The sequence below is a fragment of the Podarcis erhardii genome (genome assembly GCF_964252035.2).
Source record: "Podarcis erhardii genome assembly, chromosome: 8".
Lineage (NCBI taxonomy): Eukaryota > Metazoa > Chordata > Lepidosauria > Squamata > Lacertidae > Podarcis > Podarcis erhardii.
The window spans coordinates 91,038,135-91,064,868 of NC_138499.1; the positions used below are offsets into that span (position 1 = coordinate 91,038,135).

General features: G+C 44.3%; 1 long non-coding RNA gene across 7 annotated transcripts; it reads right to left on the reverse strand.

Annotated features, from left to right (window-relative positions):
• Window positions 1-26,734, reverse strand: LOC309347946. 7 transcript variants are annotated; one of them, XR_014159058.1, is made up of 5 exons: window positions 26,219-26,734; window positions 25,237-25,337; window positions 21,230-21,272; window positions 1,862-3,149; window positions 1-1,794 (listed from the first exon to the last, which is right to left on the reverse strand). It is a non-coding gene; the product is annotated as an uncharacterized lncRNA (long non-coding RNA). The 7 variants fall into 7 exon arrangements; XR_014159062.1 differs by having other exon boundaries at window positions 25,233-25,337; XR_014159057.1 differs by lacking the exon at window positions 21,230-21,272.

Here is a 26,734-nt window from a genome sequence, read left to right on the forward strand (position 1 = left end):
TAAACATAAAAAGTGTTTACTTACATAAAGTACTTCACTTGATTTGAGCTGTAGCAGCAACCAAAATAAGGCAGTTAAAAACTACTTCTAAGTTACAAAATACAAAATTAGCTTCTAAAATGGAGTCCAGGCTCAGATGGCATATGTCTGGCCTGTCTCACATCCTGGGAAGAATGAGGAGGGAGGCTAATATACCTTTAATCCTTCCCACCATGGGAAAAGACATCACACAGACCCCTTTCTACCAATTACATTCTATGGTCTGAATCCAATTGTCTAGAAATTTGAATTTTAAATTCCTTACCCCTACAGTTATTATTTGTGGGTTCCCACTTAATTTTAATTTGATTTTAAATGTGACTCGAATTGTATTTTGAATTAATCGTTTGATTTTGTGTTTTTAATGTATTATATATTTGGTGTTAGCCACCCTGAGCCCGGTCTCGGTCGGGGTATTAATAGTAATAATAGTAATAATAATTACTAAATTTGTAGCTCTGTGGTTGTTAGACCCTGGATGCAGTTATCACCAAAAGTATGCACTGTTAGTTTTGGATGCAAATCTCCCACAAACCCCTTCTCAGACAAATAGAACAATTGAATGTACAATTTTTTATTAAGCCACCCAGAGTCCCATCATGATTTGAAGGTTCTCAAAGCTATCTCTGTGTAGAGGTTTGGTGAGAATATAATCTGTCATCTCTTTGGTATGGCAAATAGGTCAACTCGACAAGTCCATCTTGCATCCCCTCACACACAAAGTGGTACTTCACTCCAATATGCTTGGTTGTTGTATGGAACTTCTTGATCTGTGCTTGCTTCAAACAGTTCTGGTTATCCCCCATCAGCTGAATGGGCTTCTCCTACACCAGTTGTTTGAGCTAGGATAGCTCTTTGCATGCCTCAGTAGCAGCTACATACTCAGATTCTGTAGAAGATAAAGCTACACAATTTTGTTTATAACTGTCCCAAGAAATGGAACCATTTCCAAATAACATATTTACCTATTTACTTATAGTCTTTAGTGTCCCCAGTCCATCAGCATCCAAGTAACCTACCAGTTCAAGATTACTGTCTGCTGGCAGCTTAAGTCTGCAGTTCTTTGTTCCCATCAGATATCTGCACAACTCTTTTGATAGCTTACTCCACTGTGTTTTGCAATATCTGCTCTACTTGTTGTGGTCAATTACAGTGGTCCCTTGGTTCTCAAACTTAATTCGTTCTGGAAGTCCGTTCCAAAACCAAAGCGTTCCAAAACCAAGGAGCACTTTCCCATTGAAAGTAATGCAAAACGGATTAATCTGTTCCATACTTTTAAAAACAACCCCTAAAACAGCAACATGAATTTTACTAACAAGACCATTGATCCACAAAATGAAAGCAATAATCAATGTTCTGCACTATAAAATAAATAAGACAGTATTGTAGATGATAAAAATTAAAATATTTTTTTTTCTTACCTGCACCGATAGTAATTGTTTGGATAGGGGGCTTTTATCCATTTCTACAGTCACACAATCAATCAATCAATCAATCAATCAATCAATCATAAAACGAAAAACAAGCCACAGACACAAAAATAAAAAAGGCACACAAAAACATAAAAATTAGCAAAAACAAAAGACCAAATATCACCTCAGAACACTACAATCATAAATGGAAGGCTTTAATTATGATGGGGGGGAGAGACTTAAATTTGCTGCTTAAGGGTATAATGAGAGGGGGAAAGCCTTCATTATGATGGTTTTTTTAAAAAAAAATTGTTGTGCAAGGGTAAAATGAGAGGGGGAAAGCCTTATTCACAATGGGGGGGGGGGACCATAAATTTGCTGCTTAAGGGTAAAAATGGGACAAAGAAAACCTTATTTACAATGGTGGGGGACTTAAATTTGCAGCTTAAGGGTAAAAACGGGACGGAAAAAGTCTTATTTATGATGGGTCGTACTTAATTTTGCTGCTTAAGGGCAAAATGAGAGGGGGAAAGCCTTAATTACTATGTGGGGGACTCAAATTTGCTGTGCAACAGTAAAAATGGAAGCTCAGGAGCACATTCGGCTACCTGGGCAAAGTTCGAAAACTGGAACACCTTCTTCCGGGTTTGCAGCATTCGGGTTCTGAGTTGTTCAGGAACTAAGATGTTTGGAAACCAAGGTACCACTGTACTAAAGTTTTCCTATCACTGACCTGTACTGATTGCTGTCAGTTAAGAGTTTAGATTCATATTGGCTCTTTAGAAAATCAGAGGCCATAGGTATGGTTACAGCTTCAGGCTGCCAAGCAATTCAACAACTTGTTGTTTTTGGCTTGGAAGATCGGATCCACCCTCTGATCCTCCTCTTTCAATTTAGACTCCTAGATAGTAGGAGACTTTTCCTGATTCTCTGATTGACACATCCTTTGCCACATCCTTTACTACTTAATCTCAGTCACTCTTAGTTGCAATGATCAGGTCATCCACAAATGATAGAACATAAGGACATTGTCCATTTTTGTGTTTTGTGTACAAACACTTGTCTGTGTGACCTTGAACTGTGTGACCGTGTGAACTGTATGAACATGCTATGCAACTTATCATCCAATAGCTGCTAAATTAGATTTATTTGGTTTGACAAAACCATTCGGCTGCTTCATGTAAATCTCTAAAGGTGTTCTAAAGTAGTGTATCTGAATACTGGAGCAAAAGTTTCATCAGTCCTTTCCATACTTTGGAAGGAAGTCTTTCCCCACAAGCCTTGCTTTGCAGCACTGAACTTTGCCTTCTGCCCCCTGCTTTATCTGGAGTGCCCACTTACTTCCAATTGCCTTCTTCCCAGGAGGCAGCTTGGTGAGGGTCTAGGTCTTGTTCTGGTGCAGTGCATCAAACTCCTCCTGCATAGCATCTTTCCACAGAGGAACTTCAGCGACTGGCATTTGCTCTGTCTCTTCCCAGGCGGAAGGTTCTATGGGCTGCACCAACCCTGCAATGCAGGATAGTCGCAGAGGTGGAACACTTCAGTTGAGTCTGTCAGACCTCTGGTTCTGGAACTGCATCAACATCCTCATATTCACCCTCCAGTGGTAGTATCTTGACATCACTCTCCATCTCATCCCCTCTGGTGGTGCTATTTGGAGTCTGGTCTTCTGCTTCTTCTTTCTGTTCATCATCTGTGCTAGAAGGTATGAAAGTAAAAGCTAGATCTGGACTGCTACGTATTGTGAAAAGTACAAAGGGTCTTGTGTTTCTTTCACTGACTGCTGAGAATAATCTATCACAGTTCCTCTTTTATCAGCTTTACTGTGCTCATCAAAATGAACCACGTCTTACGCTGACCTTTCCTGTTTTTAAGTCCATAACTTTTATCATTTTTGCCCCCAGAAGCATATCCTACCATAATTCCTTGTTCTGCCCTGGAGTCTGGGTTGTGCCTGCTCTCTTTGTGTACAAAAACATAAGCAATATTGCCAAATATACTTATGTGTGACAAGTTAGGTATTCTTCCATGCCAAAGTTCAAAAGGTGTGTGTAACTCCCTTGATTGGCAGTCAGTTTTGCAGATACACGGCAGTGGCTACTGCATCTCCCCACATGTACTTGGGAAGGCTGCATCATTCAGGATGCATCTTGTCATTTCCAAAGAGACCTAAACCTTCTCTTTGCATCTGAGTTCTGTTCAGTGTTTGAATTTTTTGGGAATAAATGTGCTTTATTGATTAAGCTCAAAAATAAACATAACATAAAGTGTGCATTCTTTCACCTTTGGTGGACGTGCCCAAAGATTAAGGCTTTCTGGGAGATGATTTATAATGAAATGAAAAAGGTATTTAAGTATACCTTCTTGAAGAAACCAGAGGCCTTTCTCCTGGGCATGGTCGGCCAATTGGTGCTAAAGAGGGACAGAACTTTCTTTATGTATGCAACAATGGCAGCAATAATACTTATTGCAAAGTATTGGAAGACACAAGATCTACCCACCCTGGAAGAGTGGCAGATGAAGGTGATGGACTATATGGAATTAGCGGAAATGACTGGCAGAATCCGAGACCTGGGAGAAGAGTTGGTGGAAGAAGATTGGAAGAAATTTAAAGATTATTTGCAGAAACATTGTAAAATTAATGAATGCTAAAATGATGTTGGACTGAAAATAAGTGGCATTAGCGACAAAAGTTAAAAAGAGTATGCAAAAATGAATTAGAAATTTGGTGAAACTATAGGGTTACAATATGTGAAGATTTAGAGTTAAGATAAATGAAAGAGGGTAAGGATTTGCTGATTTGAATATTTTAATGGGAATACAAAAAGAGGAGGTGTGAGGAAGTCAAAGAAATAAGCTAATGAGTTCAAAGTTATAAAAAATGGATTTGTTTTAACTTTCTATTTTCTTTTTCTCTATTTTTCTTGTTTTTTGTATCTTGTATTTTTGTTTGAGATTTTTCTTCTGTTTCTTGTTTTGCTATGCATTTTTGTATTTTTGATTTTGTAAAATTTTAATAAATATTACTTAAAAATAAAAATAAAAATAGTGATTTTCAAAAAATAATAATAAAGTGTGCATTACAACTTGAGAAAAAAAGAACAGAAAAAAACACAAGAAAAAACAGTAAAAACTTTTAAATAGGCCAAAATAGCAATCATCTTCTATTCTGTTATTCTGTATTTTTTATCTTTATACATGACTTCCCGTCAACACCCAATGCGTTTACCTTTTCTGCAAAACATTTGTAGATTTCATAATTCAATCAAATTTATCATACACCTTACATCTTTTTCACTAATCCTTTTCTCTAATTTTACTTCAAACACTGTATTGTTTACAGAGATCATTCAAATGCTGCCATAGTTGCCACACCCTGATTATAGTTCTGTAAATATTTTTTAAACATGTCCCATTTCTGAATAAAGCATTGATTTGAATTGCCTCTCTTGTCATCTGTGCCATCTCAACATATTCTAGAAGTTTGTTTAAACACTCTGATTTGGAAGGAACCCTTTCCCCCTTCCAATTCATTGCAACCAGGGTCCTTGCAGCCGCAGTGCCATATAGAAAAATTTCCTTAAGCCCTTTTGGTATTTCTTTATCTAAGATACCTAGAAGGAAGGCCTCCGGCTTTTTTGGAAAAGATACTTGCATCATTCTTTTCAGTTCATCATTTACGATATTCCAGAATTCTTTAATTTTTATACAGAGCCACCACATGTGGTACATATTTCCTTCTGTATCTCCATACCGCCAGCATGTGCTCAGGATATTTTTATACATCTTAGATAGCTTTGACAGCGTAAAATACCACCTGAACTGCATTTTCATGAGATTTTCCTTTAAAATAATAATAATAATAATAATAATAATAATAATAATAATAATAATTTTTATTTATATCCCGCCCTCCCCAGCCAAAGCCGGGCTCAGGGCGGCTAACAGCAATCAAACAATCAAACAATCCAACATTCTAAAAACATTTCATTATAAAAATTAATTAAAATCAAATTAATGGCAACCGTTAAGCAAAATTCTGTGCAGATTGCCAGAGGAGGGAGTCAGGCTGCGCCCTGACCAAAGGCCTGGTGGAACAACTCTGTCTTGCAGGCCCTGCGGAAAGATGTCAGGTCCCACAGGGCCCTAGTCTCTTGTGACAGAGCGTTCCACCAGATTGGAGCCGCAGCCAAGAAAGCCCTGGCTCTAGTTGAGGCCAGCCTAACCTCTCTGTGGCCTGGGACCTTCAGGATGTTTTTATTTGCAGACTGTAGGTTCCTCTGTGGGGCATACCAGGAGAGGCGGTCCCGTAGGTACGAGGGTCCTAGGCCGTATAGGGCTTTAAAGGTTAAAACCAGCACCTTAAACATGATCCTGTACTCCACCGGGAGCCAGTGCAGCTGGTATAGTACCGGATGAATGTGATCTCGCAGTGAAGACCCCATAAGGAGGGGTCTGCACCCGCTGGAGTTTCTGGGTCAGTCTCAAGGGCAGCCCCACGTAGAGCGAGTTACAATAATCCAGTCTGGAGGTGACCGTCGCATGGATCACAGTGGCTAGGTCAGGGCGAGAGAGATAAGGGGCCAACTGCTTAGCTTGGCGGAGATGAAAAAATGCCGCCTTTGTTATAGCTGTAATCTGCACCTCCATAGAGAGGGAGGTATCGAAGACTACACCCAAACTCTTAATGGACGGTGCTGGCACTAATTGCACCCCGCAAGAGATGGGAGTTGCCCCCTCAATCCCATATCGTCCTGTCCCAGCCAGAGGACCTCTGTCTTCGAAGGATTTAGCTTCAACCGGCTCCCACGTAACCATCCAGCCACAGCTTCCAAACATCTGGTCAGTGTGTCTGGGGCCGAGTCAGGATGGCCATCCATCAACAGATAGAGTTGGGTGTCATCGGCATACTGATGGCAACCCAGCCCAAAACTCCGGACAAGCTGGGCGAGGGGGTGCATAAAGATGTTAAAAAGCATTGGGGAGAGTATCGCACCCTGAGGCACTCCACACACCAAGGAGTGGCGCGATGACAATTCCCCCCCCAAGCGCCACCCTCTGTCCCTGACCAGAGAGAAACGAGCGCAGCCATTGAAGGACTGTGCCCTGGATCCCCACGTCAGCAAGGCGGTGGTCCAGGAGTTCGTGATCGACCATGTCGAAGGCTGCTGACAGGTCTAGAAGAATCAGCAGCCCCGACCCGCCTCGATCCAGCTGCTTGCGGAGATCATCCGTTAGGGTGACCAGAGCCATCTTGGTCCCATGACCAGCGCGGAAGCCGGACTGGAATGGATCCAGAGCCAATGTTTCATCCAGAAACCTACCAAGCTGTTCAGCAACCACTCTCTCAATCACCTTACCCAGGAATAGAAGATTCGAAACCGGGCGGTAATTGGATAGATCTAAGGGATCTAATGATGTTTTCTTTAAGAGCAGGCGCACCACTGCCTCCTTCAGTTCCCCTGGGAATATCCCGGTGCCAAGGGACAAATTGATGATATCACCCAGGGGGGCCCGCATCTCGTCTGGACACGCTCTAATCAGCCAAGACGGGCACGGGTCAAGAGGACAGGTGGTGGGCTTTCCAGCTCGGAGAAGTCTGTCCACATCGGCTGGGGATATCCGGTCAAAGTGGTCCAATACTGGACCCGAGGACAGTCGAGGGGCCTCCAGTTCCTTTATTGTATCCAAATTGGCAGGGAGGTCATGGCGGAGCAACAGGACCTTCTCCGCAAAAAAGCTCGCAAATGCCTCACAGCTGTGTGTCAGATTGTTATTTAAATTTGGCTGTCCTTCAAGGGAGGTTAAAGACCTAATTATACTAAACAATTGCGCCGGGTGAGAGCTAGCGGATGCAATGGAGGCCGAGAAGTAAGACTTCTTAGTGGCCTTCACTGCCATCTCATAGGTTTTCATAAAAACCCTATAAGATGTTCTTGAGGCTCCGTCATGGGCTCTAGCCGTCTAAGGTCCCGCTTCATTTTCCGGAGCTCCTCGGTAAACCAGGGAGCCTGGTTTCTGCGGAGTCGCAGAGGGCGCTTAGGTGCAATCTCATTGATGGCTGCCAGGAGCTGGATATTCCAGCCCTCAACAAGCTCAGTCAATGAGTCGCCAGGGGGAGCAAGGTCCCGTAAGGCTTGACGGAATCTATCAGGGTCCATCAGCCTCTGCGGACGAGCCCAAATCGGCTCACCACCTAAGCAGGGTGGGGGTGGAAAGTCAATCCTGGCTTTCAGAGCGTAGTGATCAGACCATGGCACCTTCATCGAAGGAGACATGATCACATCTATACCGGTGCCAAAGATCAAATCCAGCGTGTGGCCTGCTTGATGTGTGGGGCCCGAAACAAACTGGGAGAGCCCTAGTGTCGCCATGGAAGACACCAGGTCCAGAGCCTGTGAGGAGGGAGTGGCGTCAGCATGGATGTTGAAGTCCCCCAATACCAATAGGTTAGGGAACTCCAAGGCCCAGCCAGCCACCGCCTCCAGCAGGCCTGACACCAGCCAGACAGCCAAGCTCACCTCAGAGCCCCACACTAGGCCAACAGATTCAATGCCAGGGATCGATGGCGATGGTAGAGCCCTGAAAGAACAATCTTCCCGGATTAATAATGCCACCCCTCCCCCCCGGCCCACAGTCCGTGACTGGTGGAGGACAGAGAAACCCATGGGCGCCATCTCTCGTAAGGTAACAGTTTCCCCTTCGCGCACCCAGGTCTCCGTCACACAAGCCAGGTCGACCCCCTGCGAGGTAAAGAAATCTCGCAGGGTGGCGGTTTTGTTGCCTATGGACCTGGCATTGCACAGCACCAGTGACGGAGGTGAGTAATCCTTGCTCACCCTACCCTCGTCCCTCGGGATGGGGCGCAGATTGGAAGGGGTACGAGCATATCCGTATCTCGATCCCCTTCGCCTATAACATCTGCCCCCACCGCCATACCTCCCTCGCCCCTCCACGGTAGCAATCCCAAGCCTCCATTTACAAAATAGAAAAACAAAACAAACAAAAAACAATTATACCTAAACAAAACCAATTCCCACCCCAAACCACAATAAAATGGAACAAAATAAAAATACATAGATAAAAACCACTGTTCACGGTGGTACAACAAAGTAAAAAGTAAAAACACCTTTAAAACACTTTAAAATATATAAAAACATTTTTAACATTTGCTGCAGCAGCACCAGTGTCCTTAAACTGTAGTGGAGGTGAGTCTGGGCCCCGCCCCCTAGGCCAGGTGGAATTAGCCTGAGGAGGGAGCGGCCTTCCCCCACACTCACGGTGCAGCAGCAACATATATTATAACAGGCCGTAAATTTCATATTCGTTTTCTACAAATTTTCCCAATCACTCATCAGAATAGTATGACCAACATCTTGGGCCCACCTAATCATCACTTATTTGACCTCCTCTGGGAAGTCAAGGAGGAGTCGGTACATTTTAGAAAGTATCTTAGTTTTATTATTTAACAATTCTGTTTCCAATTTAGAGGGTTCTTTGGCAAAGCCCTTCTTTTTATCAAGTTTAAAGGTCTCGTTTAGTTGGAAGTATTGTAGCCATCCTGAAAAATGTTCTTTCATATCATCATACTGCTTTTCTGTCATATCATCATACTGCTTTAACTGTAGTTGGGTGCCTTCCTCCATTAATAATGACTTATACGTGAGCCAGCCTACCTACATATTTACTTTTCTTTACTGCATTAGCCTCCAAGGGGGAGATCCACCATGGGGTTTTAGGTTCAATCAGGTCTTTATATTTTATCCAAACCGTATATAGCACTTTTCTAATAATATGATTAAAAAATCCATTATGTGCCTTAGTCTTGTCGTAGTTAAGGTAGGCATGCCAACCAAAACAATTGTCATGCCCTTCCAAATCAACCAAGCTCATATTTTGTAGTAGACATCAATCCCTTATCCAGAATAGACAGGCTGCTTCATAATAAAGCGTCATGTCGGTTTGTGTAGCTCCCTTGGTTGGCAGACAGTTTTGGAGATACACAGCAGTGGCTACTGCTTCTCCCCACATGTACTTGGGAAGGCCTGCATCAGTCAGCATAGGTAAAGGTAAAGGTAAAGGTAAAGGTAAAGGTACCCCTGCCCGTATGGGCCAGTCGTGTCCGACTCTAGGGTTGCACGCTCATCTCGCTCAAGAAGCCAGGAGCCAGCGCTGTCCGGAGACACTTCCGGGTCACGTGGCCAGCGTGACGAAGCTGCAGCTGGCGAGCCATCACCAGCGCCGCACACGGAAATGCCATTTACCTTCCCGCTATAAAGCAGTACCTATTTAACTTTTGAACTGCTAGGTGGGCAGGAGCTGGGACCGAACGACGGGAGCTCACCCCGCTGCGGGGATTCGAACCGCTGACCTTGTGATCAGCAAGTCCTAGGCACTGAGGTTTTACCCACAGCGCCACCCGCGTCAGTCAGCATGCATCTTGTCATTTCCAAAGAGACCTAAACCTTCTCTCTGCATCTGAGTTCTGTTCAGTGTTTGAAATTAACCAGGCGCCAGTAGCATTTTGTGACAAGCAACTGGCCTTTTGAAAAGCAGGGAAAAGGATGATGATGATGATACCCCAGCCATCTGGCTGGGTTTCCCCAGCCACTCCGGGTGGCTTCCAGCTTAATATTATTAATAATAATAATAATTTATTGAATTTTGAAACATAATAAAACGTTAAACATTAAAAACAGAGTTGCCTTCAGATATCTTCTAAAAGTTGTGCAGTTCTTTATCTCGACATCTGATGGGAGGGCATTCCACAGAGAGGGCACCACTGCTGAGAAGGCCCTCTGCCTGGTTCTCTGTACTTCTCGCAGGGAGGGAACGACCAGAAGGCCTTTGTAGGTGGATCTCAGTGTCCAAACTGAATGATGGGAGTGGAGACTATATATCCCCTTCAGGTGTACTGGGCCAGGGTTGTTTAGGACTTTAAAGGTCAGCACCAACACTTTGAATTGTGCTCGGAAACATACTGGAAGGCTTTAGGACCAGTGTTGTATGGTTCCAGTGCCAAGTTCGGTGCCTAACATCTCCATCTGGCTGGCTGGCGTGGCTGCAATGCTGCACCATTCAGCTGGACTTTGGGGCAGCAGGGCACAAAAATATATGCCTGTTTTGCTGCTGCACAAATACCCTGGACAACAAGGTAGCATGGCACCAGAAGATGCACGTCCTTTGGTGCCGCAGTGCCCTATGGATTTCCTGGCTCACGCAGCACTGAAATAAAAATGTATTTTGGTGCTGCGTGAGACAGGTGATTTGCCACAGCTGGCCAGTCACTCCAGCTTGTTGGGCTTCAGCGGCTCCACTTCCTCCATGAGGCTGGCTTCCCCCCGGCTCTCCCTGCGGCCAAAACATCTGCCAGTGCCAGGCCACTTCCTCCTCCCTTTTTCTTGCTAGGCGGAGGCCACCTGGGCCCAGCTTTGTTGGGGCTGAGACAGTGACTCTCGAGTTCCAGGAGCAGAGGGCTGCTCCTGGCGGTGGCAGTGGAAGGTCAAAGGTAACAGTGGGCTGTCAACGGCCGCGGCAAGAGGCATAGCTGGATGCATGCAGGTGACCAACCCCTCACTCCTCTGGCTGCTGCCAAAGAGCTGCTTGGGGCTGCCGCCCGAAGCCCCGCCAGCATTGCAAATGTGGAGCTGCTCGTTCTGCTTTTCCAGCTTCTTCAGCAGCTCCCACAGCTTCTGCACTTCAGTGTTCACTTTGGATTTAATTTCCTTCATGTCACCCTGCAGATCCAAACAACTCTACGACCCTATTGCCACATAAGACAGCAGCAGGACTGCTCCTGCTGCCTCCACCTTCTCTTCCTCCTATTTTCCCTCCCTCCGTCAGGTGAACCTCCCCCCCCCCCCCCAGCTCAGAAGGTTGGACTGGGCCGAGTCAGTTGCACACACAGGAGCTGCAGGGCGGCAACAAGAGTAGCCAAGAGAGGTGAGCCTTCACTTCCCGTCCAGCCATGTAGGGGGCCCTGCCTTCCTTAGGCCTGCTCAGGAGACAGCTGGCTGCCTCAGCATTGATGGAAAGGGGAGGTTCTGTGCCAAATTTCTGGATCTGCTTCATCCTTCTGGCATTAGTGTGCCACATTTGCAGACTGGGGTCCTGAAAGATTGGTCTCATATACACCAATAGTTAAGGGTGCCCCCATCTCTGGTCACTTGGCACTTCCCATATTTAAACAGCCTATCAAAACCTTTTCAGTCCAAAGTAGACACACTAAGCATGACGTATTTCAATTGTGGGACATACAGGACCTGCTGCACAGTATTCTCTCTCAGTTCATTGCTTAGCTTGCAATTTAAGGTTCATGAACCTGTGCCACATACCTTTATGGTTTTGTGCTCTGCAATTTGGATATTACCATCTACTGATTGCAGTTAGATTCATCTGTTGTTCCCCTTATTTTGTCTTGGTTGCTTGTTTTCAGGGAATTTATTTGACTTTTGTGCTTTATAAAATTTGGCTAGGTATCCCTCTCTGTAGAAACTGTAGCAAACAACTTTTCTGGATATGGCCTTGACTCTCTTCTGGGATTGGGACACATAAATTGTGTCACTTCCATTCCTGATTCAAGAGTGTTTGCTCCTCTTCACGTTTTCCTCTTAGGTGTCCAACTGCATCACCAAGTGGTAAGCCTGGAATGTTATAGCCACGTGAGCTATAAAAATAACAAATTTGCGTCCTAGTGATCCCAGGAAATAACCAATTTTGCATTCCTCATCCATTTTGTATTAGGAAATTTATATCTTTTCAATAATGGTCAGGAACTGTGTTTCATGATTTTTACAGTCCTTCTTGGATTCATGCCCTAAATGAATCTCTCATGATGTGAGTGCTTGCTTGTAAATCCAAATGCCTTTTCCAAGTTCTGAAGCATCTGAGCAGCTGTTTTTCTTTCCTTTGTGTGAATCATTTGGGCATCTGTGGGATTTTCCTAGATAATAGACACTGCTAATTTATCTTGCTCCTCCCATAACTTTAAGACTTCAGCCTCACCAGGTTTGGCTCTCCTGATACAATCTAAAACACCCACTCTATCAAATCTGGTTCTCAGTCATCTCCTCCACTGCATGAAATTTCCTTCTGTTGACTTAGGTAACTTGGGGCTTTCTTCCTCAACTAAATTCTTCCTTTTCATGTGCACATTTGTTTTTCCAGGCAGCCTGCTTGTCCGTTCTGTGTGAAATAGAGTTAATAGGTTGGGTAACATTGTCAGCCAGTGTTCCTGATGTTGCAGGTTTATTTTGGCACTGTTGGTGCTTTTCATGCATGTCTGGTGGGGAGAAGCATTGTGACTGGCAGTTTCCAAGGATTGTGTATGAGTTAACTGTAAATATTGTGACATGCAAGCCTTGATTCACAAAAGGAAGGAACTCATACAGAATAGTGCCATTTAGATTGCCTGGAAGACGGAAGGAGAAATACCGTATTTTTTGCACCATAACACTCACTTTTTTCCTCCTAAAAAGTAAGGGGAAATGTCTGTGCGTGTTATGGAGGGAATGCCTACGGGTGGCATGCCTACGGATTTTCCTCCTCTAAAAACTACGTGCGTGTTATGGTCGGGTGCGTGTTATAGAGCGAAAAATACGGTAGTTAATGGAGCAGGCCTCTTCTTCAAGGAAGCTGTGTAGGGTCAATACTGGAACTTTAATTGGGCCTAGAAGCTAACAGTCAAAATGGGGCAACATGATCTCCCTATTGGAGCTCCTGATAACAGCTGGGTCTCAGCATTCTGCACTGGTAGAAGTATTTAGACCATTTTAAAAGGCAACCATAACATGTTACAATAATCCAAAAAAAAGTTGATCAGAGCTTAAATGAGAGCTGCTGAATCCCACTTCCAAAGGCTTTTGCAGCTGGGAAGTTCTATTAAATACCTTGATAAGAGAGACTTTTCTCACTTTTAGCAGCCCTCCAAGGGATTACTTTTCTAACTCTGTTTTGGATCATCCTCTGGAAAATCAGCCAAGGGGCTCCTGACTGCATGAAGAGTACACAAGGTCAAACTAGGAAAGACCAAGAAAGTATGATACAGCTGTTACTGAATCCACACCTTCCTTTTCCCTAGACAAGGAAATGCAAATTATGAACACCTACTATAGGATGGAACCAATATTTGTGAATTTACCCTCCCCATTGTAGCCCTCCCCCACTGCCTTCAACCTTGTTCTGGAAGGTCCCTCAATTCTCTGGAGCCCATTTCTGGGAGGTGATGAAGCTGGCAAATATTTCTTCCCCCCTTTTCCATTAGTGGAAGCACCCCACTGGATCACTCCATGAACACAAGGCCATCAATGGTATTACACCCATATAAAGGAAAAATACATTATTAAGCTGTTCCCCCCCCCATACTATGCAATGTCTGCTATCAGTAGACGCTTATAATTTAATGTTGAACTTAAGTAACTTTCTAAAAAAGCAGTTATAATTTTCATGCATAAGGTAGATCAGGAAGTTTATGTTTCAGTGTTGGCATAAGTCTAAAACATTGGAGTGGGAGTGCTGAGCAGCATCATTCACATACTTTTAAAAACGGTACACCTGGAACATAATCCAGCCAAAATTAAATCAGTTTTAGATTGATTTCAATAGGAACAGCTGCTTAACTGGTAACATTAGTTAGCCTAATATTGTGCCTTCACTGATGCACAAGTAAACAAGATCAGTTTAACCTAACAACAAGATCAACAACAACAAGATCAGTTTAACCTAAAAATCCTTACCTTTTTATTAGATTGCACCTCATGTTAGCTGTTTGTTGGGTTATCAAGTTGCAAACATAAATTGATTCACCAACAGATTGTTACCACTTTGCCTCTGATCAGAAGGCAAGGTGAGTAGAAAGCATTGCAACTGATCAAGATTGATCAAAGATATATTTAATGATGTAATGCACAGAGGAGGAAGTGTCTCTGCAGACCTTTAATTCTGCATCTTCTAGTAACCACTGCAAATTTTCTGCACTCTGGAAGTGGGGCATTCGGGACTGAGGTCTTCTTTGTCTTTGGCAAAGCTCAAAACAATGGTCAGCAGATGTTTCAATCATTTACCCACCACCCTCTGGTTGCCTACCTCTTGCGGGGAATGTTTGCAGCAGCTTTAAACTAGGTAGAAGCCCCTTGATGCAGTAGTGTCAACCTGAAAGCTACAGTTGGGAAACTGAATAGGCTTTTGGGTTCCAGCCAGCAAGTGGAATGGGGTGGGGTGGGGAAAAACAAGGTGGCAATTCAACTGGCTGGTAGCAGGAAGCTATCAGTTACTCTACACACCGTCACTCCACTTCCTGGCTGGCTAGCAGTGCTCTCTTTTACATCAACAATGGAACAACCCAAGGGTAGACCAAACACTTCTTTTATTTCAAACTCTGTTAAGCTTTGTGTACTTGTTCAACCTGCTGAGAAGGGTATCCAAGTGGCAGATAATTATAGATATCATAAACAAATTTACTTGAAACACTTCACATTTTACAGGATAATCCTGTCCTATGTGCAGTAATTTATCAATGCTGTTATCATATTGACTATTATTCATAGCCCTCTTGGTCTTATTGTACTAGAGCATTCCATAGAAAATGTATTATCCTACTATAGAAAGGATCCATTAATCAGAAAAGTCAAATCTGATTTTTTTTTGGGGGGGGGGAGTTTGAGGGTGGGGTTTCTTTCTTTTTTTCCCTTTTGTAAATCAACCTTTCCTATAATAGCTCATTTCTGTCAGCAGAGAAATTAATTTTGGGGGCAGGGTGATGGTGGAATCAAACAAAATGCCATGTAACTTTCTTACTCAGAAGTAGATTAAAATATATTAAGTTTTTTGTAGCTATATGTAGATATAGGACATAATTCAAGTAGAAGGTCAGTTTATGTAATGCTAAACCATGGTTTGGTGTTATGAGAACAAGCCTTGTGCTCATGTGCTTTGATTAGTTATGCTGTAGTTTGTGGAAAACCATAGTTTGCTGTGACATTTGGGGGGGAAAGCAAACTATGGTTTACATTCTCCCTCTAAACTATTACTTAAACTGGACTGAAATTCTGGTTTGGAGGGCAAACATAAGTTTGCGGATTTGGATGAACAGTAAATTATGGTTTCTCAGCAACAAACTAGGAAATGACTAATCAGAGTGTGAAAGCACTGACTTTTTGCCTCCACTTTGTGATGTGCACAATTTGTCACCTGAAGCGGCTTTTTTCATTCATATAACTTGTTATGCACCAATTCAGCCCACTGGATCTGAATACTGAGTCAAACTAGAAATAAAACAAGAGATCCAAAATCAAGGGTTTCTAGGAGCTAAAAGCAGCCACAGGAGGAAGAAATGAACTGAGGAAGGGATCGTGCACAAGAGGTTTTAATAATAATTATAATAATAATTTATTATTTGTACCCCGCCCATCTGGCTGGGTTTCCCCAGCCACTCTGGGCGGCTTCCATAAAAACCAGAAATACACTAAAATATCACAGATTAAAAACTTCCCTGAACAGGGCTGCCTTAAGATGTCTTCTGAATGTCAGGTAGTTATTTATCGCTTTGGCATCTGATGGGAGGGCGTTCCACAGGGCGGGTGCCACTACCGAGAAGGCCCTCTGCCTGGTTCCCTGTAGCTTTGCTTCTCGTAATGAGGGAACCGCCAGAAGGCCCTCGGCGCTGGACCTCAGCGTCCGGGCAGAACAATGGGGGTGGAGACGCTCCTTCAGGTATACTGGACCGAGGCCGTTTAGGGCTTTAAAGGTCAGCACCAACACTTTGAATTGTGCTCGGAAACGTACTGGGAGCCAATGTAGGTCTTATGTGGTCTCGGCGGCCGCCCCCAGTCACCAGTCTAGCTGCCGCATTCTGGATTAGTTGTAGTTTCCAAGTCACCTTCAAAGGTAGCCCCACGTAGAGCGCATTGCAGTAGTCCAAGCGGGAGATAACTAGAGCATGCACCACTCTGGCGAGACAGTCCGCGGGCAGGTAGGGTCTCAGCCTGCGTACCAGGTGGAGTTGGTAGACAGCTGCCCTGGATACAGAATTGACCTGCGCCTCCATGGACAGCTGTGAGTCCAAAATGACTCCCAGGCTGCGCACCTAGTCCTTCAGGGGCACAGTTACCCTATTCAGGACCAGGGAGTCCCCCACACCAGCCCGCCCCCTGTCCCCCAAAAACAGTACTTCTGTCTTGTCAGGATTCAACCTCAATCCATTAGCCGCCATCCATCCTCCAACCGCCTCCAGGCACTCACACAGGACCTTCACCGCCTTCACTGGTTCTGATTTGAAAGAGAGGTAGAGCTGGGTATCATCTGCATATTGATGGACACCCAGTCCAAACCCCCTGATGATCTCTCCCAGCGGCTTCATATAGATGTTAAAAAGCATGGGGGAGAGGACAGAACTCTGAGGCACCCCACAAGTGAGGGCCCAGGGGTCTGAACACTCATCCCCCACCACCTTTCTGAACACGGCCCAGGAGGAAGGAGCGAAACCACTGTATAACAGTGCCCCCAGTTCCCAGCCCCTCTAGACGGTCCAGAAGGATGTTATGGTCGATTGTATCAAAGGCCGCTGAGAGATCCAGCAGAACTAGGAAACAACTCTCACCTTTGTCCCTAGCTCGCCGGAGATCATCAACCAGCGCGACCAAGGCAGTTTCAGTCCCATGATGAGGCCTGAATCCCGATTGGAAGGGATCCAAATGGTCCGCATCCTCCAGGCGTGCCTGGAGTTGTTCAGCAACCACGCGCTCAATCACCTTGCCCAAGAATGGAAGATTTGAGACTGGGCGATAGTTGGCCATACTGGCCGGGTCTAAAGATGGTTTTTTAAGAAGCGGTTTAATGACCGCCTCTTTCAGCGGATCTGGGAATGTTCCCTCACAGAGGGAAGCATTCACCACCCCGCAGAGCCCATCACCCAGCCCTTCCCGGCTTGCTTTTATTAGCCAGGATGGGCAAGGATCCAGGAGACAGGTGGTTGGTTTCACGTGTCCAAGCAGCCTGTCCACATCCTCGGGGGTAATGGATTGAAATCGATTCCATGCAACTTGACCAGACAGAGCTCTAGCACTCTCCCGCCCCAGCCCTACTCCCACGGTGGTGTCTAGCTCCTTCTGAATATGAACTTTGCAAAATCGTTGCAGGAGATCTTGGGGTCTTTACAAAGCCCCGGTGGTAAAGGTGGTTCTGTTAAATTACGAACCACCTGAAAAAGTCTCCTGCTACTATTTTCTGCAGATGCAATAGAGGCGGTGAAGAAAGTCTTCTTCGCCGTCGCTATCGCCACTTGGTAGGCTCGACGTTGAGCTCTAACCTGTGTCCGGTCAGATTCGGAGTGAGTTTTTTGCCACCGACGCTCTAGCCGTCTCAGCGATTGTTTCATCGCCCTCAGCTCCGAAGAAAACCACGGAGCTGTCCGGGCTCCATGCAATCGGAGAGGGCGCTTCGGAGCCAGACAGTCGATAGCCCTGGTTAACTCCGCATTCCAGCGGGCCACCAGGGAATCAGCTGAAAGGCCATCAACATGGGATAAAGCATCCCCTACCACTCTCTGGAAACCATTTGGATCCATTAAGTGGTGGGGGCGGACCATTCGAATTGGTCCCACCTCCCTGCAGAGGGGAAGGGTCGCGGAGAAGTCCAGTTGCACCAGGAAGTGATCTGACCATGGCACTTCTTTTGTTTCACTTTTACTTAGTGTCAGATCACCCACGTCACTAGAGGTGAACACCAGGTCTAAGGCATGTCCATGACTATGAGTTGGGCCAAACTTATTCAGGGACAGCCCCATGGAGGCCATGCTTTCCACGAAGTCCCGAGCAGCCCCTTGTAAGGTCGTGTCGGCATGGATGTTAAAATCCCCTAGGACAACCAAACTAGGTGTCTCCAGGAGAAAATCTGCCACGACCTGAAGCAGCTCAGACAGGGAATCCTTGGTGCAGCGGGGAGGTCGGTACACCAAAAGGAATCCTGTACTGCCCCTATTGCCCAACTTCCAGAACATGCACTCAGAAAACTGGATCTTCCCAGTAGGACGCCTGGTGCAAGCTAGTGACTTCCTAAAAATCACTGCAACCCCCCCTCCCCGCCCACATGACCTGGGTTGCTGTGCGTAAGAGAAACCTGGTGGGCAAGCAGCAGCAAGGACAGGCCCATCTGCTTCCTCCAACCAGGTCTCTGTCACACATGCCAGGTCAAATCCTCCATCCACAATCAGGTCGTGGATGGCAGTGGTTTTATTCATCATTGACCTGGCATTACACAGCAACACCTTCAGGTCATGTGGGTTTCCCCTGTTGATTCCAGTATCCATCCGGTCAAGGCCAGACCCGGAGGCAGGGATAGTCTTCAAATAACGACTAAACCTGCCTCCTCGGTAATGACATGGTCTGGTCTTAGCGTAACTCCGCCTCCTGCCCATGATCACCGAGATCGGATGTCCCAGTGCCTCCCCCCCCTGTGGAACTTGTCCCAGCAATTCTGTTGGCTGGGGCCCCACCCCCAGGCAGCCCTGATCTAGCCCCTTCAAAACAAAACACAAACTATACAGAACCAATAGAACAACAACAACAACAACAACAACAAAAAGGAACAGAACAATTATACTAAAATTAATCCCCAACCAAATATCCAAGAAGAAGAAGAAAAAAATACGAGGCACTACACTTCTGTAAAACAAGAAAATCCTTAATAAAAAATATTTAAAAAAATGGAAAAAAAGAAATAAAGAAATAAAAATTTAAATTGCCACCGACTGCTTGAGGACATTTTAAAGCATATTAACGACCTGGAACAGGGAAGCAATGGCAGAACACTTCCCACCCTTCCCCAAGAGTTTGTTCCAAAAGTTTGTTCCTGGGCCAGCTGGAAAAGGCCCTGGAAGGGAGCAGGCCCTGCAGTCCTCACCCAGCCGATGGTCCGAGGCCTCACTGCAGCAGGAGTCCCTTTATAGCCAGGAGAGAGGGCCTGGGCCACGCCCCCTGGGCCAGCTGGAAAAGGCCCTGGAAGGGAGCAGGCCCTGCAGTCCTCACCCAGCCGATGGTCCGAGGCCTCACTGCAGCAGGAGTCCCTTTATAGCCAGGAGAGAGGGCCTGGGCCACGCCCCCTGGGCCAGCTGGAAAAGGCCCTGGAAGGGAGCAGGCCCTGCAGTCCTCACCCAGCCGATGGTCCGAGGCCTCACTGCAGCAGGAGTCCCTTTATAGCCAGGAGAGAGGGCCTGGGCCACGCCCCCTGGGCCAGCTGGAAAAGGCCCTGGAAGGGAGCAGGCCCTGCAGTCCTCACCCAGCCGATGGTCCGAGGCCTCACTGCAGCAGGAGTCCCTTTATAGCCAGGAGAGAGGGCGTGGGCCACGCCCCCTGGGCCAGCTGGAAAAGGCCCTGGAAGGGAGCAGGCCCTGCAGTCCTCACCCAGCCGATGGTCCCTTTTAACTGCTTGCTCCTAGTCCATTTGCTTCAAACAGGGGATTCCTTCTCATAATATGCCTCAGAATACCTCTTGCTGAGAAGATGAGTGGGAGTGCGCTACTGCATCTGTGCCTTGCTTGCGGACTTCCACAGGCATTTGGATAGCCAGTGTGAGAACAGAGCTGGACTGTGTAGGCTTTTGGTCTGATCTAGAAGTGCCCTTCCTATATCTAGTATCTATCTGCCTGTCTGTATAGCAATATCATAAATATATTAAAAATTAACCATTTATAATATTTAAAGTACAGAATATGTGAGATCATAATTCATATGAAGTCACAAATTCTTTAGATATTCTGCTCTCATACATTTCCGCTTCATATTATCTACAACAAGGAGACACACACTATTTTACTTTTCCAGGAATCTCCTGTCCCTTACATAAAGTTAATTTTACCAATTAATAGTAGTTTTAACAATTTCTAATTGTATTATGCTTGCATTTCAATACTTTGTATATAGTAGCTTGACTGCTGCTAGAGATTTAAGACTACATCTTGATTCTCACTCCCCTCCCTGACTACACAATCCTTCGTGTACTAACAGGCCAGAAGAATCTTTGGAATAAAAATCCTAGTATTGCTCTGATGATTTCAAGGATATTTCCCACAGACTTCTTAGCTTTTATATTCTCTCCACAGATGCATGAAATCTCATTACAGTACTAACAGCTGTGTTCAATCATTCCATTAATACTGTTTAACTTCCAAGGTATTAGGTGCCATTGTGATGCAAAGAAAATACTGCTTTGAGATGGTGAGACATGAAGTGTAGAACTCCCCCTCCATTGTCTTAGATTGTTTACAGCACAATCCTCTGCAAGTTTACCCAGAAGTAAGTTCCACCAGCTCAGTGGGGATTACTTCTGGGGAAGAGTGGTAAGATTGCAACTGTATACACACTTTCCTGGGACGGAGTCTGAGGAAACAAAGTGGTATGTATTTCTGCGTAGGCATACAAAGGATTGCTCTGTACAGTGGTACCTCAGGTTACATACGCTTCAGGTTACATATGCTTCAGGTTACAGACTCCGCTAACCCAGAAATAGTGCTTCAGGTTAAGAACTTTGCTTCAGGATAAGAACAGAAATCGGGCTCCGGCGGCGCGGCAGCAGCAGGAGGTCCATTAGCTAAAGTGGTGCTTCAGGTTAAGAACAGTTTCAGGTTAAGTACGGACCTCCGGAACGAATTAAGTACTTAACCTGAGGTACCACTGTATAGGACTTAATATAGGACTTAATTCTAGTGCAATCTCTCCCAAGTAGTATGTGATCTAGAAACTGCCTTTTTCTTTAAATTATGAAAACTGAATTTAATAAGTTCTTACTCATCTTGCTTGCCATTGTTAAGAAGTGTTGGATTTGAAGATACTGAAAGAATAAAAACAAAGAAAGATATGTTGGTCCATAAGAAAAAGCTTCAAAATCCGGACTTTGGCAAATATACCTATTAGGAGCAATCAAAATGTCAAATATAGGGAACAAGCTTTTGAGTTCTCCATATAATCCTCAAAATGCAGGCCACCTTCAGGTGATAGAAATGTTTCCTTTGGCTTTAGATTCTTCCCCAAACAGTTATGTTTGGTATTCTCCAAGGCACAAAAAAGACCAAGGCAGTCAATCGAATTCACACACACACCAACTAGGAATGCCCTGAGAAATTTCACTAATCTTATATAACCACCCTCCTTCCCACAAAAATTCTGAGTTGTTTCTCCTGGACAAATTCTCCAAATTTACGTGGGACAAAGTCAATCACAGCTCTCATCTCAGGCAATATTAGCTTTCTCTACTTCCTCAAATCTTTTTGTTGGGCAGGAACCACCAAATTTTCTTAAAATGTTGCCTTGCAAGCAATGCAGTGCAACTGTGGTAGCAACATATAAGTAAGTTCTCATCTGCCTACAAACCCAAGAACAGTCAATGTGGTGTATTGGCTAGCATGTTGAAATGTGGCCTGTGCGATCTGGATTCAAATCCCTAGCCAATCTGGAGATTTTAGGCAAATTACTGTCCCTCAAAACAAGGTGGTTCTGAAGATAAAATGTGATGACTTTATGTTCCTAATCTCCTTGGAGGAGGAGCAAGGTACAAATACAATGGATAGAATTATTCTAGCAACACGAAGGGTCCAGGCCTCCATGTGCAGTGAAGAAATGACTCTGAAAACATAGGTATTTGAGCAGCTGTTTGTAGCTTGATTATATCTAGGTTCTACACACTTCAGTAAGTGTTCCTGAACATGAACCATCTTTGGTTCCTAAGCAGCATGTGCAAACTTATTCTAAAATGGATGATGACCTCTTCATTGAGAGATTCCTTTGGCCCAGCGCTAAGATTCTTACAAAACATCTGAAGATTTAAACCAATACAGTCTTGTTATTCAAGTTTTAACACTTTTAGCACAAGCTTCTTCTGAACTGAGAACTGTCAGAGCTCATTTGACTGATACTGCAGTATGCAAAATGTCTATTTTTTTCAACAAAACAATATATTTGTACATCAGAGAAAAGCAATTACTCATTTCAAGGAACTGTAGGCCTGAATGAAAGCGTTTCATTGCATATAAATTTATTAAAATTTAAACATTAAATTCAACATGTTAATTAGGACTGTGTGCCATGCACTGACACTGACAGTAAGAAATGGATCTCAACAACTGCTCTGCAGAGATATGTTCACTGGTATTATTTGCTCTTTGATTACTAATATATTTATAGCACTCTTAATTTAAGACTTTTCATTAAAAAAAGGTCTTATATGGGCATTATGTAAATTTGCTGTATGTCTTTTGCATCAGGACAAGTGCTACCAATTTAAAGGGGGGTGGTAAATAAAATGCATTTATATGTATGCCAAATGGTGCATAAGACTGCACAGTTAAATCAAATAAAGAAACACAATTTCATTTTAAAATATATAGATTACAGTTGAATTTATGCAAATCCATGATTTGCAAAACTGCAGAGTAACAGAATTGGTGCAATTTACCAGAAGCAAAGGAGTCTTGATACAACAGAGAACATCATTTTCAGATTTCCCCCCCTTCCCTGCCACTTGCATATAGTCTGTTGTTTTACTGCTCCTACTTTTAAAAGTTCATTTTGCAGTGATGCAACCCCAAAGCAAGGCAAGGAGAGGTGGTTGCCTCAAGAGATCTATTTCCAAGGCAGCAGACAGCAGGAGAGCAGAAGACAAACAGACTTGAGAAACTGAGTCTGTTAATCAGCAAGTCCGCAAGTTCCGCTGGGGAAGCTGGCTGAGCCTTAAAAGAGAAGGGAGACACTGAGACCTTCATGTTCTTGGCTCGAACAAACTGTCATTTAGCTCCTCCCCTCCTAGAATAATCCCCACAGCAAGCTTCCACCTGGTCCTTATGTAACAGTACTGTGTTGTGTTAGGTAAGAAAGAGTTGCCACTTGGATTTGCTGATCTTCCTGTTTCATCTCGATTCCTTTTAAAATTATGTCTCTTAAGATTATAAACTGTTCTTATAAAATGTAAACTACTGTGAGTGCTTTGGCATAACGGTGGCATGAAAATACCAAAACCAATAAGTGAAATGAACATCACATTCCTCTCTCTCACAAAGATATATCAAATTGATATTTCAAGGCAAAGCAGGCTTTCCACACCAATATTGTACTTGAAAGTAGTACTGGGTATTGATAAGCAGGTTAATACTTCTCATTAAGAAACTAGATTGAAGTGCACTTCCACAATTTGCTTCAGCAGCATGGATAAACAGCACATCATAGTTACTGAATATCAGCATTGATACTTAAAAGTCCAGTCTGGACTTTGGAATAAAGATAATGATATCTAACTGCGTGGTTATCTACTCTGTACTCCTTGCTTAGACCTGAACCTTATATTTCCCTTGTAAAGCAATTAGAAGCTGCAATAAATTATATGCCAGGACAAAAAAGGCAAGCAATGTGAAAAAACAGACAAGTATAAAAAACAACAGGGAGATTGTTGTGGGGAATTCTGTAGACAGTGTATCAATCAGAACATATGTAAGCTGTTATTTGTAAAGAAATGCTCAAAGAATAGCTAAGTCTGTATTCTGTAGTTTGGTAGGCTCCAAGAAGAAACTCCTGCATAGGAGCAATGGATTTTTTTACTGTGGAAATCAAGGCAGAAGCAGGTCTTTTCTGTCTGAATACAAACAGGGGGTTTGGGGTTGGGTAGTACCTCTGGTGTGGGACGTGTCGTGCTCCTTCTGGCTTAGTTTGTCCATCTTCGGTTCCCACCCTACACTCAGCTCTCACCTGTGGCTCCTAGGCTGTCAGCATGTGACAGCAACCATACCCCGGGAAAGAGCTTCGACTGGCAAGCTGATGGGTCTCAAAACCTCAATGAATTAGGGACTTCCCCTGCATGTGAGGACAGGCTTCAGCAGATTGAGTGGACGAGACCAATAGTGGGTCCAATGGAGCAAAACGGCAGTTTCTGCATGTGCTGTAGAGGGAAATGAGGGGCAGATGGGGCTCATCAATCCGGGAAGGGAGCCCATCTAAGAGAAGGAAAACTCTGATCCTAATTCCCCACTGCCTTGCGGCTATGCTCATTTATGAGAAAGGAGTAAACCCTGAGCAAAAATCTGCACCCACTGCCTTGTGGGACACCATTGGCTAAGGCTAAGGAATAAACCACACACAAATCCAGAGTGGAGTCGCTAAAACAGCTGGATGGTGCCTTGTACGCCTCCTTCTGGAAAGTCCCGTAGCTAAGCTGGTGCCAAATGTATTGCTCTGCTTTCCTTTGGACGACACCAGCAAGGCACAGAGGGGGTTCTTGTCACCTGGATAGCCCAGGACCTCTATACACACTAACCAGGCTTCCACCCTGGAGAGGTCACCTTGCTGCTGCTAATGCAGAAAAAACAATGCAGCAGGCAGCAGTTATGAGTTACCAGTCCTTGCAGTCACTGTGTTTCTCCAGTAATTTAACTTAATTCCTGGAGTTAACTTCATTCCTGTCTCTCAAGACAGAGGCATTACAACAGGTGCCCCTTTCCAAAGGAAAAGCAGAAAGACATCCAGTAGACAGTTATGATTTTCCCATGAAGAAGCAGAGAATGCTAGATTTTTTCTCCTTTCCTGCTGGACTAAACTTGATGCTGAATCTATTAGGCTAAAGTAGACATGTGGAAAATGTGGGGAATTCACTCCATTGTCTTGCTGGTTTCCCAGCTTTCCTCCTGTCCTGTGGCTTTATGGTAAACCCATCTTTGTGTCCACGGGGTACATAATCTAAGTATTGATTCTGAGTGTGGATTAAGTAAATAAAAGGATCCACTAAAAATATTAAATGCATTATACTTACTAACATTCTCATGGTGCTGTTACTTCCCTTATCCCAAAATAAAGTTCTCTTAAACATATTTTGTTCTACTTCTGTTTCCCTCCATATCGCCATTCTTATCCCAAACTAAAAGAAAACAAACACAAATATTAATCATACAGATCCCAATTTATTTTTAGATCTCAATTATACCACAATTCAGAGAACAACATTATCAAGGTATAGTAGTGCAAACAGGCAGCAGTTGGCTACTGCTCCTATCTGCCTAGGTTATCTTCACTCAACAGCTGACCAAGGATGTATCCAAAGGATTGTCAATATGACTAAGTACATTGTGGTTTTTTGATTACTGCTCAGTATATAATCTCATGTGCATTTGCTCAGCCTTTATGTAGATAGCTCTCTGAAGTAGCCGTTGCCTTGTACTGTGCAACAGGATTTGGTGAAGTGGAAAGTGATTTCACACAAGAAGGGTCTATAGTTTTGAGAGATAAATGGATTGAGGACATTGTTCAACAAGCCATTTTATTGTACTACTTCATTGTAAGGGTTATATCTAATTGTTTTCACAGAATAGACCCACCAAAATTAATGAACCAAATTTAGTCATGTCTATTAATTCCAGCGGGCCTACTTTGAGTGGAACTAACATTGGACAAAACCCTTAAAACACAGTAATAAAAAAGAACAAACCGCAGAAGTGTGCTGACAGTAGAATCCTGCTACGCAATGCAGGTTTGCAGTGATAATAAATTAGTTCAAGCCACTTCACAGAATTAGAACTGCAGAGTTGGAAGGGACCCCTGAGGGGCATTTAGTCCAAGGTGTTTGGACACTGAGTTTGAACTCCATTTGGTTCCCCTCCTAACACGATTTTATTTTGGAGGCACTGTGGGCAAATCCTGCGACCTCCACAAAACAACAGCTCTGAAATACACCAAGCAAAGATTTCATGGCACAAACTGTTCACACCAGATAGGAAGGAATGTCCCTTGACACACACCTACCTGGGACCAAACCCCTTTCGATGTGACTTACTCGCGGGAAACAAGGCACGTGATCCGGCAGCACCCTTGCAAATCCAAGGTTAAGCAATCCAATTGAAGCACTTAAAAAACAAGAAGAAGAAATCCAGTTGATTTGATCCGGTAGGAAACTTACGCAGGAGCTCTGCTCTGCACTTACTACGGAGGTAGTCCAACTGGACTCGGCAGGGCTTACTTCTGAGTAACAGCACACAGAAGCAGGCCGCAACCAGGGGCGGAGCAGGGGGGGCACTTGCCCCATCAAGTAAATACAAATACAGTGGTACCTCGGGTTAAGAACTTAATTCGTTCCGGAGGTCCGTTCTTAACCTGAAACTGTTCTTAACCTGAAGCACTACTTTAGCTAATGGGGCCTCCTGCTGCCACTGTGTGATTTCTGTTCTCATCCTGAAGCAAAGTTCTTAACCCGAGGTACTATTTCTGGGCTAGCGGAGTCTGTAACCTGAAGCGCCTGTAACCCGAGGTACCACTGTACTC